General features: G+C 40.5%; 1 protein-coding gene across 2 annotated transcripts in view; it reads left to right on the top strand.

The window, feature by feature from the left end:
- Positions 1 to 4,593: 4,593 nt before the first annotated feature.
- Positions 4,594 to 19,654, top strand: part of TMEM91 (transmembrane protein 91) — a 105,165-nt gene continuing 90,104 nt past the window's right edge. The window contains exon 1 of one of the 2 annotated variants that reach the window (XM_077481063.1): positions 4,594 to 4,751. The gene's annotated coding sequence lies outside the window, so the exon portion shown is untranslated. Of the gene's footprint in view, positions 4,777 to 19,654 lie in introns of both variants that reach the window. The other variant, XM_077481055.1, reaches the window with a different exon arrangement.

Here is a 19,654-nt window from a genome sequence, read left to right as displayed (position 1 = left end):
AGGTCGCAGCAGTGTGAATGAGATTCATGGTCACTACCTTTGAATTAGGCCCTATTCTCACTTGTGCATCCTGCAAGTGGGTCAAATTCGTCCCTGCATGACTTTGGTTTGACTTTGATGCAACTTGAGGTCCATATACAGCAAGATTACACAGGCATTGGTCGCACAAGTGCAAATGGGGCCTAATTAAAAGGTGTTATCAATGAATCTCATTAGGTTCCTTTCACACTTGGCTGACTTTTCATACAACTTGAGGCCCATAAGGCCCCTTTCACACTTGTGCGACCTGAAAGTCCTGCGATTTTGCAGCGCTTTTTGCCACAAATTTGATGTGATTCGAAGCAATGCCATTGTAATCTTGAGGTCTATGGATGCAGGAGTCACAGGACAAGTCGCACAAGTGTGAAAGGGGCCTTAGGGCCGGTTCACACTGCTGTGCTGTCCGACATTGGATGTGATTTGCCCCACACTGCAAATCACATGCGATATCTGTGTGATGCAAACTCAGCCATACAGATTGTATGGTTGAATTTGCATTGCATTTGGACCAAACTCGCACAGGACCCTTTTTTGGTCCGCAGCAGAATCGGATCGCATGGATGTTGTCTGAATTTGCAGTTCGCTCTATGAAATGCAAACTGATTTGGGGGTGTCATTATCTTTCTTCTGACACTCCCAGCAGTTTGCATATGGCAGTGTGAACTGCCTGCGAGTTGTATGCGATGCGGGAACCCGCACTGGATTCACAGGGTTCTCGCATCGCTCCAGTGTGAACTCGTTTGTCCCCTCCCTTTCCTGACCTGTCAGGGTGCTTGCTCGGATAAGGGTCTGGAATGGATTTTGGGGGGACCCCTACGCCATTTTTTAAATTAAATTTTAATATCCATACCAGACTTAAAGGAACTGGTATGGACTGGTGGGGGGAACCTACGCAGTTTTTTTCTATTTTTGTTTTTTACTATTTTTACTGAATCTGCAATTCCTTACAGCCGCAAGCAATTTTAAATTAAATGCTTTCCTTTAGAAATGTTTTGCTGCGGTACAGTAATAAACATGGGAAAGGTGTGCTACTTTACAGGTATACTATAGACACCCCCCAGGCACGATATTTAAAGGCATTTTTATTTAATAAGCATTATTAAAATCACTGCTCCAGAAAAAATGTCCGTTTTAAAAAAAAATTCCCAATTGATACATGTCCCCTGGGGCAGGACCCAGGTCCCCATACACTTTTTATGGCAAAAAACTTGCATATATCTTCAGTGAGAACTTTGGATTTTGAAGGTTTGAGCCCCATTGACTTCCACTATTCTCGCATACGTGATCTGACAGGCATGTTTGCCGGCAATAGCACTGCTTTCCATTTGCATTAGCGCCCAGTTTCTAAGAGTTGAAGTCTTAATTGGGCGCTATTTTCTGGGACTGCAGGATCATTTTTCAGCACTATAGTATATGACCCCCAGTGTGTAAAACTATGTAGGGCAGCAACTGTCAGATGTCAGGTGATCCCTCACCCCTGAGACTAAGGCTGGGTTCACACTGCTGCGGTGTACGAGATCGGATGTGATTCGCACCGCACTGCAGTGCAAATCACATGCGATCTCTGTGCGATGCGATTTCAGCCATACAGATAGTATGGCTGAATTTGCATCGCATCCGGCCCAAGCTCGTACAGGACCCTTTTTTTGGTCCGCAGCAGAATCGGATCGCATGGGTGTTCACACCATGCGATCCGTTTCCTGTCCGAGTTTGCAGATCGCACTGCGATATGCAAACTGATTTGGAGGTGTCATTAACTTTTCACTGACACTCCCAGCAGTTCGCATAGGACAGTGTGAACTGCCGCGAGAGGCATGCGATGCGGGAACCCGCAGTAGATTCGCAGCGTTCCCGCATCGCAGCAGTGTGAGCCCAGCCTCAAGCTGAAGAGGTAAACACAAACAATGTAGATACAACTAAATGACAATGCAAAAAATAAATCTTTATTAAGCCACTCTGCATATTTTAAATATTCAGATTCTTGCATAAGCTCAGTTCTGACTTGTTCACATTAAAGATATAAAAGGTAGCAGAAGCACTAAAACATTACAGAAATAATATCAGCAGGAGTCCATGGTGGCCGATCACATGACCAAATGTCTGGGTATTAGATCACATGATTTCTACAGAGGATGAGCATCAGCGTTCTAATTGGGCTTTCTTTTGCCGTAACAAAGATCATGCAATCTAATACAAACAGTTCTTTGCATCGATCGTAAAGCCAACTGCTTGCAGAGAATGGTATTACAACAAGTTGGAAAATCATTTTTACCTACATCTCAGCAAACTTTACCTAACATGCTGCAATTGTCTTTGGGTTCTACTGTAGAATTCTTGTAGAATTATCTGAAAAAATGTCCCTTGGAAGACCAACCTCAAGTCCATGTCAAACCAGTGTTCATGTTGCTGCCAACACTCTGCCAGTAACAGAATGGCTAAGGGAGCAACAAGAACACTCAACAGTTCCTGTAGCATGTTTGCTCTTTTACTGATGAGCAGCTTTTTGGCCACCAAGGGAGCAGCGTCACTGAAGCTGGTGAGCTGCTGCCACCAACCGGTAATGTGATACGGCCCTTAGTGCACACATGTCTAACATAGTGGTTCTCAACCTTCACCTTACATAGGTTCATCAAATCAATGTCAACAGTTTGGTATTTATGAAAGCTATTTTATCTAAGGAAAGTTTTGAAAACAAGGCCTGCTGGGGGTACTTGAGGACTCAGGTTGGGAACTACTGATCTAACAGAACTGTTCGCACCCCGTAAGTTGGGATACTACTGAATGATTTCCCTAATTGTGACAAATTTGTCCAAGGCTACATCCGCATTTACAATACCTTACGCAGCCCATAGACAATTTAATTTTCCTTACTTCCACAATAAGTGGCAGGAAAGATAATCGTTTGATTCCCTCATCAGCATAGTCAGTGTCAATGGGGGAATCCCTCCCGCAGCACTATTGTGTTCTGCCAGTGGGGGGGCAGCCTGCCATAACAGAGTGATTACTGCTAGCGGGCAGTAATCACATGTCAAAATCTGACTGGCTGGTTGTACCCAAGTCGATACATGAATCAACTTGGGTGCAATCAGCCTGCCCGTACATGGATTTGGCTGAACAAACCAAATTTCGATCCATATATGACCAGCTTTAGGCAATCATGTATGATGCACCCTTCTATACAGACACAACTCCTTTTTAACCAAATATGTTATAAATGATAAAAAAAGTCTTATTTGAAGATGGATACTTTCTGTGCATGGACCCCACTGTATCCTACTTACCCCCTATAGAAGTCTTTCTCAACCCTTTTAACACTTAAACCCTTAAAATAACTTTCTCAACTCTGGGAGCCATTGGTAACAATTACTATATGTACAACTCATGGTACATTAGTGTGATGGTCACTGGGAAGAATGCTTCTTACATTTGTGTGGTCACTGAAAAGAATACCCACCTTCCTAAAGCCGCGTACACACGGGCGGACTGTATGGCCTACTTAGTCCGTCATACAATCCGACGGACAGTCCGTCATACTTTCGAATGAACGGACTTGACCACACACGGATGCACAAACAGTCCGTCGAAAGCTTGCGCGATGACGTGTACAGCACGTACGACGGGACTAGAAATAGGAAGTCCAATACACAGCAATGCACCCTTGCGCCGTGTTTATCCTTTCTGAGCATGCGCCATTCTTAGTCCGTCGAACTAGCCTACTGACGAGCGGATTGTCCGCTGAAACCAAAGTATGACGGACAGAATTTCGAAAAATCCGAAATACTTAGTACGCCAGACTGCACGCTGAAAAAGTCAGCTGAAGCCCACACACGAGCGGACTGTCCGCTGAAATGTGTTTCGACGGACTAAGTAGGCCATACAGTCCGCCCGTGTGTACGCGGCATTACAGATACCTAGAATGATCATCGGTGTCAGTGATTACTTATCTGAGAGGCAGAAATTGCTAATTTCTCAAGGAACCCCTAGCAACCTTTGGAGGAACTGTAGGGCTCCACTGAACCTTGGATGAGAAAGACTGCCCTACAGAGCAAGAGCAGATGTCTACATGCTGCTAGATCTATAGAGAGTCTTGTCACTCCCCCAAAACTTATGTTGTATTTAAATGTTGCCCACTCTTATGCTGGCAGTCAAGGCTCAGACCCACAAGTGTCTTTGTAATTATGACCTTAATCTTATTCCTTGGCCACCTTCATGTGCTTGGGTTGTGCAGTCATGTCACTGTCAGCGGGAGGAGCTATGTGGCATTAGCGTTAAATGATGTTAAGCAAGGGCGCTTAATAAATGTGCCACATCTGTCCAGAGGGGATACAGTGCCTGACATATGGATTACAAGGGATTAAATAGAAGAGATTTGTATGGGCAGGATTAACCCTCTAGCGCGTAGGAGAGCTTTTAAAAAGCAGCCACTTGACATTTTTAGGCAAGATGTTGTCACAGGCTGTAAAAGATGAACAAATCCATTAGGAGTATGTGTGTTAAATTCTAAAGGGCAGGTCACTTAGAGAAAGACATTGAGGGTTTGATGAACCCTTCAGAAGCTTGCAGTGTTTATCAACAGCAGTGCAGTATGGTAAAGAAAGGGTTAGTAGCAGCAGCACCAGCGCAGCATCTTTTGCTCCCTCCCTCCTTTGCTAGCAGAGAATCAGAGACACAGAGAGAGGAGAACAGAGTACACAGCAGATCCCAGCATCTAGGTATGTGACGGGGACCCACACACAGGTGAGGAGGGGTGAGGGATGATGAAGTCTGGGTTCTCTTGGACTCAGTTGGACTTGGGCAGAAAGACTAGATATGTATTCTTCAATGTTCTGCACAGTCTTTATATTCTGCACTTCTTGACCCTACTGATAAAGGCAAGACTTGTTCAGTTAACTCTCAGTTTGTTCCTGACTGTTAATCCTTCATTGTTGAGTTTAGCTCTAATATTTAAAATGTTAACTCCAATATCCTGCATTGCTTACATACCTCACCACCGCATACAATGTTGTCATACTTAACCACTTCCTTCTGCCTTGAATTATATTGTAAGATCTTATAGTTTTTCATGTGACCACTACTTACTCCAGCTCCAAAGACCTGCCATGCCACGCCTAGCCCTTATATATAAAACCTAATTGTTAAATCCTCCAATTTTACATCTGACTGTTACATCCACTTAATTCACTGGAGTATATGTTAATTAATTCGTAGATGCTGTACTTCAGTGAAGAACAGCCAGGATTTCTTAATCCAGCTACTTAATTTTATTACTGTTCTGCCCAAGCCTTACACGGATTCCAACTTAACTTCTACTGTATATTTTGCAATATGCAAGACCATTATATCCATCGGTAGTCCATTTAAACCATTTAAAGATGATCCTATTATCCTATGCTGCGATTCTTAGTATAGTGGTTTTGTCTACCATGTATAGAAGTTATCATACTTCCTAAATTGTGTATGTTTCTTAATTGTGAACTCTTCATCTTGCAAGTGTAGGTATTGTCTACCTCAACCCTATATATCATCCACAGTTTGGCCATTTAAATGTATTTGTTTGCTATGTAACACAATCCATTTTAGTCTTCTATGCCCTAAACAAAACTCATATCCCAACCTATAACTAATAGCACTTTTTTTTTTACACCAGCAATTAGTAGATTGCGTACAATTTATCTACACCCAACATTTCTTCTGCTCATCCATTTCACAACCTTATGGTTAGAAAGATTTTATCATCTGTTGTTTTGTAAAGTATATACGGCACTTGACGTATAATTCATGTGTATTCATGTAGATTATCACTCTCTACAAGGGTCCGCGCTGTTTTTGAACTATACACGTCTTAGCCTAGCTCCCGGTATTCAGCACCTGCTCAGATGTCAGATTCCTTGTTACATGTTAAACTTCAGTTCCTCCTAAGCGTGCTCTTGTCAGTGTATCTGTTCCGTGGAGCTCACTCTTGTTTCATCAGCCGTTACAGAGTAGGAAATAATTGTCTCTTCCAAGGTCACAAATGGGGGACAACTGAAAACAGAAGCAGAATTAGGTTTTATTGCAAGAGTGTCAAAGCTGTTGATTCATAACGGTCTTCTTCAACAAGGGGTGATCATTCTTTTGTATTATAATCTAATAATATACAGCTATGTATGAATCAGACAAAGGCAAAGATGTCACAATCTGCTATTTTGCTTTATTGGGTTAATAAATGATCATATGTGCTTCGCATTCCATAGTTTCATATCAATTTATCTTATATTGTACACATCAGTCTTCATTACAATGATATACTGAATGTGGTAATGGTAGACCTTTGTGTCATTGCTGGCTAGAGGACAATAATAGTGTTGTATTGTGCTATTGTCTCAGATTTGGGATTTTATTTTTTATCTCCAAATGTGTTCTGTCTGCTCAGTTATTCCACTCAAACCCCTTAACTATCCTCTGTGAGTGTGCATTTCTTCAACCTTCTTTATTTCATGGTGTTTTCCCACTTTTTCCTGATGATCCCACTTGCAAATTCCATCCACCATCAATGAGTAAGCCTTAATTTGCATAATGTGTCTTTCCAGTCATCCCAGAGTGTCTAACAGCCAACAGCCACCCTCTCTGAGTGTGCCTTCACATCTTTGTTCTCCAATTAGCTTTTACTCAAGGAACATAGTATAGCAACCCATAGCAACCAGAATCTTCTTTACTGGTGTCAAACTAGTACAAATAAGATTCACACTGGTTACTATGGTTATTAAACTTTGCACTTGGTGTTTTTTATACCTTGCATTGATTTATTGAATAGGCTGGAGTGTGAAGCTTAAGACTTTCAATTATAGTCCATCCCTTCCCTTTCCATCATTATCATTGATGCTTTCTTGTTCCCTTCAGTGAGATTGTCACATCAGTCGTTTGCAAATGTTTTACTCAAAACCAGGAACCAAATACACTAAGCCTTTCTCAACCAGGGTTCCATGGAACCCTAGGGTTCCCTTCTGGAGGTCGTTAGTGGTTCCTTGAGCTGTGAGCAATGGGGAATTGATCTTCTACCTTCACAGACTATCACTGCAAGGGAAAATATCTACAGTAAGCACTCATTTTAGAGACACCAACATTTTTACTTTTTGCATTTGTTTTCTGTTATTATTATTCATTGAATTTCCAAAAATGTTGTTGCATAGAGCAAGAGAGTCTAAAAATTATCTTACCAGGGTGTCAAATATGCTAGGTATGCCATATTACCTATTTTTATACTTAAAATGTTCTGCAATTTAGTGGCCATGCTGATGTACCCGAAACTGTAGGTGTATATATATATATATATATATATATATATATATATATATATATATTAGCAAGGATACCCTGAGATTCTAAAAATATTTCAAGGTTTCCTCCAGAGTAAAAAGGTTGAGAAATGCTGCACTAGAGCATGCCTTCCCATTTCCTTTTCTGTTTTAATAAATGCTTATGGATTTTCCGTGCTTAAGAGGCAATGTTGTTGCGAAAGACAGCTGGATAAACAGGTCTCAAACAAAGATTCAGACAAATGAGTTATTATAAGTGGAGGTAGAAAGAGAAGGGCACAAAAAATATTGTTTTCAGGCAAATGTGCAGTTAAAATTGAAATAACAATAATAATTGGAAAAAAACATGACACCTGCAGTTGGGTTCCAGCCAATAAGAGAGTCGATTCAATAATTGCAAGAGGTTTCATGGATAAACATGGTGCTAAGTTAAAAGAAGGAAGTTGACCCCAGGGTAGCAATCTCATCTCCAAATTCTATTTACTCAACCCTTTGAGTGTTTCACTCACATACCCCAATCTACTTGAGTGTCTCTGCTTTCTAGCGTATCTTCTGCCTCTTCATTGCCCATACATCCACTTCTTAATAATCCTGCTTTTGTTTTTCTGAATATGTCTTCTAAATCCTTCCCAAATGATTCTTTCGCAGCCAACAGGAATTTTGGAAGTGCTTCTTTGCTTGTTTTATTGAGTGTGTCTTCCCAATGCTTGCCAAGTATTTCACAGATTTTCGATAGAGAAAATGGAATTGCTCAGTGTTTGCATACATTTTTTTTTCAATAAGCTAAAAGATTTCCACAAGCAATGATGAATGCTTGTAAAGGTTAGTTATAGCTCACAAGGGGACCCGTAGTATAAGTACAATGCTGACACTATCCCATGTATAGACAGGCTGTAACTCAGAAATTATTGAGCCCATCAAATCAGCATGACAACTTGTATTTTTAGAGGAGGAAGTCAGCAAAGGCAGTCTACATATTCTTTCAGCACAGGTTTCTTTATACACAATGCATGTCTGGTATGGACAAGCCCTCCGTTTATATATTTAAATTCTCCAGCTTCTAGTATGTGCTGCCTTCTCCACATTAATTAAAGTTTCATCACATCATATGAGTGTGCCACCGGGGCTTCAGTTTATTATGTTTCCCTACAAGCCTGCTTTACACTCATTGAGTTTGTCTTGATCTTCTTTGATTACTACATTATAATTGATAGAATTAGTAAGGTTAATTTAAACCACAACATCCTGGTATATACATAATTGGTAGGGAAAGAGGCACTGATCATCAAATTGGAACAATTTTGCCAGCAAGTGGTAAGTGGTAAGATATTAATACTGAATTTCGGGGCTGCAGAGCTTGGGAAGTAACTCATCGTATTTTTATACGAGACAAGACATCTCCTGGTGACACAAACTACCATCTGCCAATGCATCTGCCTGCTCTCCATCGCACCCATCACCCTTCACTCAGGTGTGTCATCATATAAGTGTTCCTTATATTATTACAGGGTGTCAGTTGTCACCTTCTGTCTATATCTCTAATATCCTACCCATCTCCCACTATTATTATTTATTGAGTACTTAATCCCCTCTCATTTATAGTGACTCAGATACTTGTCATTCCTCTGTACTCCTACTCTCTCTGCTCATTTTTTAGGTCTTTATAACATTCCATTATTTCATATATTCACTAGATGACACTTGGATTGTGTGTTTCTGATGAAGTCATGTGTACATTATCGTTCCTTTATCCAAAAATTATTTATTAATTTTTTTATTCTTAAAAGCAATTTATAGCTTTACCCCTATAAAAGTCTAAATTAAAATAATATGTTGTAATTTTTATGTTTTACTGCTATCTGACTGAAATAGAGGACTTTTCCTTAAGGTTTAAAAAAGTCTGCAGAGTACAGTACTGCACAGTACTGCAGAGAGCCTCTTTTGACTTTGCAAACAGCCACAGGCCCACTGGACAGGGAACCCACCAAGATACTTACAAGTAATAGACTTTGAACCTTAATAAAAAAAAAAAAAGATATATATATATATATATATATATATATATATATATATATAGTCCGTAGAGTTCAATATTGAGTTGGCCCACCCTTTGCAGCTATAACAGCTTCAACTCTACTGGGAAGGCTGTCCACAAGGTTGTGAGGTCAGGCACTGATGTTGGACAGGAAGGCCTGTCTGTCTCGCAGTCTTTGGTCTAATTTAGCCCAAAGGTGTTCTATCAGGTTGAGGTCAGGACTCTGTGGAGGCCAGTCAGGTTCCTTTACCTGAAACTAGCTCATCCATGTCTTTATGGATCTTTCTTTGTACACTGGTGCACAGTCATGTTGGAACAGGAAGAGGTCACCCATCTCACAAAGTTGGGAGCATGAAATTGTCTAAAATGTCTTGGTATGCTGATGCCTTAAGAGTTCCCTTCACTGGAACTAAGGGGCCAAGCCCAAACCCCTGAAAAAACAACCCTACACCATAATCCCCCCTCCACCAATTGATTTGGACCAGTGCACAAAGCAAGGTCCCTAAAGACATGGATGGGCGAATTGGGGTGGAGGAACTTGACTGGCCTGATTCCTGACCTCAACCCGATAGAAATCCCTTTGGGATGAATTAGAGTGGAGACTGTGAGTCAGGCCTTCTCACCCAAAACATCAGTGCCTGACCTCACAAATGTGCATCTGGAAGAATGACCAAACATTCCCATAGACACACTCCTAAACCTTGTGGCCAGCCATCCCAGAAGAGTTGAAGCTGTTATAGCTGCAAAGGGTGGGCCAGCTCAATATTGAAACCCTACAGACTAAGACTGGGATGTCATTAAAGTTCATGCGCATGTACAGGCAGGCATCCCAATACTTTTGATAATATAGTGTGTGTGTGTACTGTATGTATGTGTGTATATATATATATATATATATATATATATATTAGCACCCCAATATGTTTTAAGCAAATAGTGTTACCATTTTAAACATTGATTGCAAAAAATAGGCTGTATGCAGGAGCAATTAGTATTGTATATAGAGATTTTGCAGCCTGAAAAAATAAATCTTTGCATTCAGTATGTATACAGTACTGTGCAAAAGTTTTAGCCAGGTGTGAAGAAATGCTGTAAAGTAAGAATGTTTTCAAAAATATACATTTTAATTATTTACTTTTATTAATTTACAAAATGAAAAGTGAGCAAACAGAAAAAAAAATCGAAATCAAGTCAATATATGGTGTGACTACCCTTTCACTTCAAACCAGCATAAATTCTTACACTTGCACACTTTGTACACTTAAACATGAATGACCAATTTTACCAAGCAGATGTTAATGGTCATAAGTTGTTTTATGTAGGTTGAAACACAGTCATTAACTGAAACAGAAACAGCTGTGTAGAGGGCTTAAAAGTGGGTGCGAAACAGCCAAACTCTGCTACTAAGGGGAGGTTGTGGAAGACAGTTTCATGTCACAGGTCATACACCATGGTAAGACTGAGCACAACAACAAGATGCAAGGTAGTTATACTGCATCAGCAAGGTCTCACCCAGGCAAAGATTTTAAAGTAGACTGCGGTTTCAAGATATGTTTTTCAAGCTATTTGAAGAAGCACGAGGAAATGAACAAAATTGAGAATTGTAGACACAATGGTTGGTCAAGAAAACTTAATGCAGCAGATGAAAAACAATCATGCTTACTTCCCTTTGATATCGTAAGAGCTCCAGCAGTGCCACCAGCACAGAACTATCAGAAACCAGTGGGACCCAGGTACACCCATCTACTGTTTGAAAAAGTTTGGCCAGAAGTGGTCTTCATGGAAGAAGTGTGCACAAAAAGCCATACCTCTGACCTGGAAACAAAGCTAAGTGACTCAACTATGCACGAAAACATAGGAACTGGGGCGCAGAAATCTGGCAGCAGGTGCTCTGGACTGATGAGTCAAAATGTGAAATATTTGGTGGTAGCAGGAGGCAGCTTGTTCACCAAAGGGCTGGAGAGCAGTACAATAATGAATGTCTGCAGGCAATAGTAAAGCACGATAGAGGTCCCTTGCAAGTTTCGGGGCTGTATTTCTGCAAATGGATTTGGAAATTTGATCAGGATCCAACTTGTCCTCAAACTGAGAAATACAGGCAGATACTTATCCATCATGTCATACCATCAGGGAGGCCCCAAATGTATTCTGCAGCAGGACAATGGCCCTAAACATACAGCCAATGTCATTAAGAACTATCTTCAGTGTTATGAAGAACAAGGCATTCTGGAAATGATGGTTTGGCACCCACAGAGCCCTGATCTCAACATCATGGAGTCTGTCTGGGATTTAAGGCAGCCTACATCCACAGAACAGATGTTTGAAACAATCTATCTGCTGAGTTCCATAAAAAACTGTGTGCAAGTGTAAATAGAAGAACTGATGCTGTTTTGAAGACAAAGGGTGGTTACTCCAAATATTGATTTGATTTGGATTTCTCTTCTGTTCATTTACTTTTAATTTTTAATTGATAAAAATAAATTTTTAACACATATATTTCTTAATTTACATCATCTCTTCATACCTGCCAGACATTTTTGCACAGTAGCACAAATACACAACAATGTTAAACCACTTGTATTTCAATGCAGGCATCTGGCATGCTTCCGTACCCTGGCAAACATATAAACCTAAATAAGTACAGGGGTCCTGGAGCCACTAGAGGCACAGGTACACTTTCTTTTTTTTCCTTATTTAACCTTGTGAAACGCGAGAAACATTAGACCAATGGTTTAGAGTGCCCCGGCCTTTTCTTAGGTCCTGTCAATGTGAGAAAGGGTGGGGACACCCAAAACAGTCATTCTAATGTATTGGCCACAGTAAACCATGTCCAAGACAGGGACACCCAAAAACAGTCTAACCGGGTTTTATTTAGCAAGGCAGAAAACACAGTTTTTTCGTTTTATTTATTAATTTATTTGTTTATTTTTAGTGTTCTGTCAGTAGTCAGCCCTTTCTTCAGGCAGCAGGCTCTCACAACAAAGTGAGGGGGAGAGAGGTAAGGGTCTGTGGACAGCCGTCTAATATTGAGGTCTGGCTACCAGTTAAGTTTTAAACCTATGGATGAAGGTTTTATCCCACCCAAAGCTCTACAAAGCTTCTGGGTTCAGCTATCTGTCTATCAATACTTAGAAACTTTACCCAATATTAACAGTTCTGAGACCTAACTCAGCTTTTTGAATATAGAAACTGTCAGATAAACACAAGATCTTTTTTTTTTTATATATAAAGGTGAAATTTTGATTCAGAGAGGTGCTGGAACCACTAGAGGAATCTTTGTACAGGATCAGTTAATATCTTTGAACAGCCTCAGCTTCGATGTAGAATATTGTAAACCCTCCCTACTGCAAGAAAACATTCATTTTGTACCCTTTAGGGGTTTGTTTCATTTACAGAATATACATGTAAAAAATGACTAAAGATTTATTATTGATGGGTTATTGTATACTAGCTGAAATTGAGCTTACAGTTTAAAGTAAATGTTCTATTCGGCGTCAAAATCTGAGCACATTCAAGGAAATGTATCGTCCATTTTTACATAAAAAAAAAAAAACCCTGCCTAAAGAGCAGGCACCGACCACAAGGTGTCTATTGTTACTTTCACCAGCCAATAAAATCTCCTCCATTTGCTTCCCTCATTTAGCTTCACTTTGTTACATAGGGTCTGGGTTTCCTGACCTCTCAGTTAAGCACTACCCTGCTGCCATTCCACTGCCCAATGGGAGAACTTCAATGACTATTAAAGACTAATGCCGTGTACACACGACCAGACTTTTCGACAGACTAGGTCCGATGGTCTTCCCAAAGGACTTTCGGCGGAGGTCTGACAGACTTTCCGAACGAACGGACTTGGCCACACACAAGCACACGGATTCGAACGTGATGACGTACGACCGGACTGAAATAAGGAAGTTCATAGCCAGTAGCCAATAGCTGCCATAGCGTTGGTTTTCGTCCGTTGGACTAGCATACAGACGAACGGATTTTTCGACCGGACTCGAGTCCGTCAGAAAGATTTGAAACATGTTTTAAATTTAAAGTCCGTCTGATTTTTGAACAGCAAAGGTCCGATGAAGCCCACACATGATCTAATTGTCCAGCGGATTTGTTCTAATTGTCCGTTGAGTGTACGCGGCATAAGAGTGGTCTAAAAAATGTAACCCTAGCCAAACCTCTAGACCCCCCGTTTTTTCCTGCTGTGGCAACCAATATGCTCTTGGCTGTAATAGTAACTGGGATGTCTCTAATTTATGGTGTAATCCTTATGGACGACCTGTACTGTGGAATCTGTGCCCAAAAATTGGCAGGCAGAGGGCAATGGACTAATTAACAGTATTGCCTGTGGCATCTGATATTTTCCTATTACTGACTTACAATGTTTTGTACATGGTGTCTGTGTGGAAGTGGCCATCCTGGTATAGTCAGCAAGGTGAACAGTGAGCATTCAACTATGGTCTGTAAATGGGAACTTATTTATGCTGTTGAGGGTGAGGTTGCTGGGCATTGTATCCAGAGTCTTCTCTTACTGGATAAACTGCAGGCAGATGGGCAGGGCTTAGTACACAAATCTGGGAAGTCAAGCCCCTAGTAACAAAGGGAAACAAAATCAGAGAGGTGCAAAGAGGATCATCTTTTGTCTTATTAATAGGAAAAATCCTGCAATGCTTTATCTTAGGCAGGATGTTTCACATAAAAATTTACAGTGTATGGCAAAGGACATCTACACCCAATAACAAATATGCAAATATTGCAGTTTACCAGTTCTTAGACTGGGTTTCTGCATTTGTTTTCCTTGTTTTCAGGATTGTTTCTTTTAAATGTTTCCTGGTGATCCTAACAGTAACACTCTTCCCATCCTAGGGGATGGTGATTATTATGTAGTTCACAGAGGTGAACTGAGAAAGACTAATAGCAATGGAATTACTTTACCCAGAAAGTATCTGCCAATCATGGATAGTCTAACACCCTGAACAGGGAAACAGCACATGAAAGGATCTTTTTCTTTATTAAAGTGTATGTAAACCCTAACAATGAGCTTCTCTTACTTTGGCCCCTTTATTCTGTTAAATATATCATGGAAAATATCTTGTTATATCTATTTGATTAGTTAAAAAACATTTGATCTTGCAAGTGAATTTAAGGAAAAAAAACTTGAATAAACAAAACTAATGCAGCCCCACCACCAGAGGTTGGAAGGACCAGAGGTTGTGGAGGGTTATTTGAGCAATGGCTAAAGCCTACTACACACAATGAGAAAATCAGACGAGAAACTCAGTTTTTGAAACAGATGTACAATAATCTGATCATTTGTACACAGCTTTTCAAGAGCTGATCACAACAGTTCATGAGAAATTATTTAAAGGGACAAACACAAAAATGTTTCTTGTAGGATACCAGATTGTACGATTTTCATTTAATCAGCACAGTATTCGTCTGGAAAAAAAATTGGAAGACCAAGACCACGCAGGCTCAGAAATGAAAAAATACATTACAATACAATGCAATACATTACATCACTTCCAAAGTTGTATTCTGTCATATGAGAATTTTTCTAACTTGAGTGACGACTTCATTTTTGATATAAAACCAGCATGAAAAAAATCAAAACAAAAAAACGGACAATCATTGGTGTGATATTCTCATTGTGTGTATGAGCCTTGACCTCCCATTTGAGGGCACATGCATAGTTCCAGGGCCATTGCAACTTGGCAAAACCAGCAGCATGACACAAATTATATTTTTAGCTGTAGGCAAGGTTGGCATAACCATTGTAATTCTTCCCAGTAGCAAAGACAGGAGAGATCCAGAACACTAGAAGTACAGTCCCAGGTGATAACTAGAAAAAGGAGCATAGAAACAGTCAATGGGGATGTATTAGCTACAATAGAGGCAGCCACTGCTGAAGAGGTAGAAGACACTTTGTAAAAGGAAGGGAAGAGGAAGCAGTGCCATCTAATTGTAGCAGATAGGTGTTTAATAACAGCAACAAATAAGCAACTCACAGAAGTAGCTGGCCAGGGACGAGTGGTTGGAGTTCCTACACACTGGGGGACCAGGTGGAAGCTCAGTAGCTGGTATACTTAGATGGCACTGCTTCCTCTTCCCATTATTACCAGTAGCCAGCACTGTAAGATGTATTTTCCCACTAACGCCTATTGAACGGGTTTTAGCAGGAGTTCCCCAAGACCTGAAAATAATTTCAAGGGTTCCTCTGGGGTAAACATATTTTGGCTTGTAAGCTGCATTATATTATTATTTGTGGATTAAGATAAGCAATCCCACATGATATTCGAATCAAAGAAAACTAGGATCTCCACACATGGTATTTAAAAATATGAAAGGATAAAATACATGTAAAAGTGTGAATATAGCTAAATATAATGTAGATGAAAAAGTTAATTTCACTTTGTATATTCTTAAACTGGAAACCAACTATATATATATATATATATATATATATATATATATATATATATATATATATTTTTTTTAAACTAAATTTAGCAATAGTGAGTAAACGTGTAAGTTGCCCTATAATTCTAGAATTATCATGAGTACAAATGGTAGAGACTGATGATCATTTTATAATTAGAAGACCATAAAAATGTTTGTTTCAGTTGCTAAGTACTGCTGTTGGTTTTGCTGCCACCTTCAAACCTACGTGCAGTATGGCTCCTTGCTGGTTTGTTACTGAAAAGCATTTGGCTTTGATATACAAACAAGCATTTGAACATCGAACTCTAGTCCATATGTGTTTACTTAGCTATTTGGAAGGACAGAGGTCTGTTCCAGATCTTTGTGGTCTCTCCTTTTACAATCCCTTCATAGAACCATCACACAAGCAGCTTGCTCCACATTTTAGCTTACGCTGATTATTCTCTATTTTTCTGTTTAGTCCATGTCACATATTAGCTCTCAACATTCAAAAATCACAAACCTTGGCGGGAAGTCTACTTTCTAAAGACCTAAACAGCGGGCCGTCTTATGTAGTATCAGGACCATAAGAGGGGTCAGATGCCCCCTGAACATATAAACATACTCCTATATTACCTGGGAAAAAATTTAAGTGGTCATTTGAGAAACACACATATAAGTTTTCATCGTATAATCAATTTGCTGAATGTTCCAATTACCAGCGTAGATAATTAAATCAATTCTCTTGATTAATAGATAGATAGCAGATAAATGCATTAATGAAATGTAGCACCACCCTCACCCCAAAGCATACAAGGTACCTCAGAGGCGGTGTGGGCAAGCATTTCCCCTCAGGGTTTAGTCATTGGCAATATTGGAGCAATATGAACAGAAGGATGCCAGTCATTATAAGTGCAAGAAATTGAGTTTATTGACTTTTACTCAACAATTCTGGGAGAGAGATCTAGGGCACATGATACCCATAGACTTGGCATATTCCAGATGATGGAAGAGAGAGCTAGGGCACAGGATACCCATAGACTTGGCATATTCCAGATGATGGAAGAGAGAGCTAGGTCACAGGATACCCATAGACTTGGCATATTCCAGATGATGGAAGAGAGAGCTAGGGCACAGGATACCCATAGACTTGGCATATTCCAGATGATGGAAGAGCGAGCTAGGGCACAGGATACCCATAGACTTGGCATATTCCAGATGAGGGACAAAAATTACTTACAGCCTTCACAGATGCAAGACCTTCAGGCCCACCTGAGGGTGGGCTCCTAAGCTCCTAACTCAAAGACACTATTTGGCTTAGCTACAGACTCCTTAGAGAGAGAGTCTACCACACTTCAGTTGAGGACCAACCTTCTGCCTAATATCTCAGATTCTCCAATGTTCCAACTTGACTGAAATCCCTCCATGGTGCTTCAGTCTGCTTTTTTACCATACAAGGCTTCGAACCTAGGGTTTTATCCAAGCACATGGTCACCTCCCTCAGACAGCAGGACACCCATATACATCCTTCCCCAGGCCGGAGGCCCAGGGGTATACTGACTTTCCAAGGTCATTCCTGAATACTATTACCCTCTTCTAGCCTGCACCACTGGCAATATACCTCCTAGTGTTTGGCCAGCGAGATATAAATAGATACCTAACAACTTTTTGGGATGGGAACAAGGGACACCTATTACCAAAAGTATATAACCATAAGGACACACACCCTGCCATGCCCCCTTAAAGGAGAATTATACCAAAAAAATGATTAGTTAAACCCACAAGTGCTTTTTTTTTACCACTACTATTCCTTTATACTGGCTTTTGAAATTTACAAATGCAGCACTTTAAAAATTGGATGAAAGGTTTAGCACTGGGAACAATTTGAAAAGATAAATAGTGCATTTTATATACAACTATATAGGTCATACCAAAATGAGGGACAAATAAGAAGGAAAGAGGGACTTTATTCAAAATCTGGGACAGTCCCTCATAATCGGGGACAGTTGGGAGCTATGTATATATTCAAATTCCCCACCGCAGGTAGAAGCAAACAATAACCAGAACCCAAGAGAGACCCAAGAGACGATCTATTAATCCAGCTCAGGCTGACTACAGCCTAGCAAATATTTCATTTAGATAGACAGTCCTGTTTAATGTGGAATTTCACTTTCCCAATCAACATTGACCATTTTTAATCCTCATGCTGCTAGCATTGGTAAATAGTTAGGAAAGTATGTCATATTTACCGTATTTATTGGCGTATAACACGCACCGGTGTATAACACACACCCCAAGTTTAGGAGGGAATTTTAAGGAAAAAAACCTTTAGGAGGGAATTTTAAGGAATAAAACCTTTAGGAGGGAATTTTAAGGAAAAAAATAACATTTAAATGCCCATCAATGCAGCCTTATCAGTGTCCATCTGCAGCCTTGCCCAGTGTCTATCTGCAGCCTTGCCCAGTGCCTTTGCAGCATTGCCCAGTGCCTTTGCAGCCTTGCCCAGTGCCTTTGCAGCATTGCTAGTCTCTTTGCAGCATTGCCCTGATTTAAAATTGGCACCGATCTCCGCTGACTGAGCGGAGAGGAGCGAGCGGGGCCGAGATACACAAAGCCGAGTGTACTTCGGCTAGACTCGGCTCTGCTCACAGTCTCGCCCATCTCCACTGATTGCGAGAGGAAATGAATGAGCGCCGCCGACATACAGAAAGCCGAGTGTACTTTGGCTAGACTCAGCTCTGCTCACAGTCAGGGGCGGGACTCTGAGAGGAGCCGAGTCTAGCCCAAGTACATTCAGCTTTCTGTATGTTGGCGGCGCTCGCTCCTCTCCTCTCTTCTCGCAATCAGTGGAGGTGGGCGGTACTGCGAGAGGAGCCGAGTCTAGCTGAAGTACACTTGGCTTTGTGCATTTCGGCTCCACTCGCTCCTTTCCTCACAATCAGCGGAGGATCGGCGTATAACATGCATCCACGATTTTCCCCTGATTTTAAGGGGGAAAAAGTGCGTGTTATACGTCGATAAATTTGGTACTTGTTTTAAAGTTTGTTTTTTTACATTTATTTAATTACTTCCTGGTTTCCAGGTCTAGGCAAATGATATTATACATCCCAGGAGTCTTCAGGAGGGAAGGAGGGTAAGATAGGTTTTCTTAGCTAAGCACACCCTCCTGCCTGCATGCCTGAGCTAAGGGCAGATGGATACCAGGAAGTACATGCTACATGGATCACCTGTCCTTACTCAAAAGGGCCATTGCCCAAAATGCTAAGGGGGTGTTTTTCAAAGTGATTTTTCATCAAAATAAAGCATGGCTGGATGGGGGAGTTTGCTTTGAATATTATAAATTAATTAAAAAGTGTTTTGGTTTGTGGTGCTCAGATACAGTGTAGTTGCACTTTAAAGGAAGGGTGACTACAGAAAGGAAAGGATAAAATGTAAAAAAATAAAATAAAAAAATAGTCAAGAGAGTAAGAAAGAACAAAAGGTAGAAAGTGGTAGGGGAAAATGGAGAAGGAAGGAAAAGAAGGGAGGGGAAAGAATTGAGGAAGGAAGGTTTGGAAGGAGATGACAAAAAGGGGTCTAACGAGAGAGAAGGATGGAAGGAAATGAGGGAGGGAGGAAAGAAGGGCATGAAATGAGTGGAATGGAAGGGAATGGAAGGGAAAAAAAGAGATAGAATAAAACTACCTAGGCAAAAAGATACATAAATAAATGAAGGAAGGCATCATAAGAGGAAGGACAGAAGGGGAAAATACTGGGAGAGAGAAGGAAGGAAGGAATATAAGAAGGGTGAAAAGGAAAAAAAGTGAGACATTAAAGAAGTAAAATGTAAGTAAGAGGGGAAGAAAGGAATGAGGGAAGAAAGGATGGAAGG

Source organism: Lithobates pipiens, unplaced genomic scaffold (assembly GCF_037356315.1).
Source record: "Lithobates pipiens isolate NorthernLeopardFrog02 unplaced genomic scaffold, aLitPip1_a1.2 Scaffold_1, whole genome shotgun sequence".
Taxonomy (NCBI): domain Eukaryota; kingdom Metazoa; phylum Chordata; class Amphibia; order Anura; family Ranidae; genus Lithobates; species Lithobates pipiens.
Note: the sequence above shows the minus strand (reverse complement) of the source record. Positions and strands in the feature narration are given on the sequence as shown.